The following is a 1381-nucleotide window of genomic DNA, read 5'->3' as shown; positions in this document are numbered from 1 at the left end:
TAGTCACAGTGTGACAGGTCGGGAGGCAGTTTGCAATTCTAACACTACACTTGCAGATGTGCAGTGCTGGCAAATAATCAGAGGCTTTTTATGGCACCGAGATAGTGTCCCTATCTCTGAGCCAGGAGGCCTGGTTTGAAATCCTACCAGCTCCAGAGGTGTGTCATAACATTCCTGAGAAGGTTAGTTTGAAAATATCTTAATAAACAAGCTGGCAGGCAGGACTAACGATTCTCAATCAAAATGTACACACTTTCCTGCCTCTGAACAAAAGGAGCCATGCTGAGAGATGTGGGAAGATCAAAGCAGAGAACCTGTTTGGACAAGTAGTGGTAACCACCTTTAAGACAATCAGCAAAAACAATCAGAAGGGGAATGATGATATTTTTGTGCAATAATCTGCTTTGGTCTGCAACATACTGCCCAAAAGGGCATTGGAAGTAGATTCGATCATAACTTTCAGAGAGGGATTGGATGTGTATTGGAAAATGAGGGAAACAGGGATGGATGAATAACATTAAGATCTTGTGATTTGAAGGCAGTTTCCAGGAAAGTGCTTGGGACTTTCCCAGTGACTGTTGCACAACATTCACCCATTTATTTTTATAACATTTTGGTTTTAAACTTCTCTTTTCATGTATTTAATGTGTAGTCCAAGTCCCAGACCAGCTCCAAGATGGGCAGAGAGCCATGATACTGCAGAGTATAGAGGTCAAAATGGATAGACATTTGTGATTGCTCTTTTGTTTAGTACGCCTTGCCAAAAATTATTACAGCAATGTTTGCACGAACATGCATGGTCCAATCTCTGGAATTTGCCTCTGCAGCGAAATCATTTCTGGATCATTTTAAACATGTTCAAAAATGACGAGGCAATGGTGCCCATTTTGAATTGTCATTTACTCACCAGGCCATAATACTTTTTATTCACTTGTGGGACATGTGCATCACTAACTCAGCCAGCATTTATTGCCCATCCCTTGTTGCCCTTGAGAAGGTAGTGATGAGCTGCCTCCTCAAACCGCTGCAGTCCATGTGATGTAGGTTGACCCACAATGCCATTAGGGAGGGAATTCCAGGATTTTGTCCATGTCACATTGAAGGGACCGTGATAAATTTCCAAGTTAAAAGCATGAGCAGCTTGGAGGGGAAATTTCAGGAGGTGCTGTTCCCATATATCTGCTGCCCTTGTCCTTCTAGATGGAAGTGGTCATGGGTTTGGACAGTGCTATCAAAGGACTTTTGATGGATTTCTGTGGTGCACTGAGTAAAGAGTACATACTGCTGAACATTAGTGGCGATGAATGTTTGTGAATGTGGTGCTTCGTCCTGGATGGTGTCGAGCTTCTTCTATGTTATTGGTGCACTCCTAACTTGTGCC

Source organism: Chiloscyllium plagiosum, chromosome 2, assembly GCF_004010195.1.
Source record: "Chiloscyllium plagiosum isolate BGI_BamShark_2017 chromosome 2, ASM401019v2, whole genome shotgun sequence".
Taxonomy (NCBI): Eukaryota; Metazoa; Chordata; class Chondrichthyes; order Orectolobiformes; family Hemiscylliidae; genus Chiloscyllium; species Chiloscyllium plagiosum.
This window is presented reverse-complemented; position numbering follows the sequence as displayed.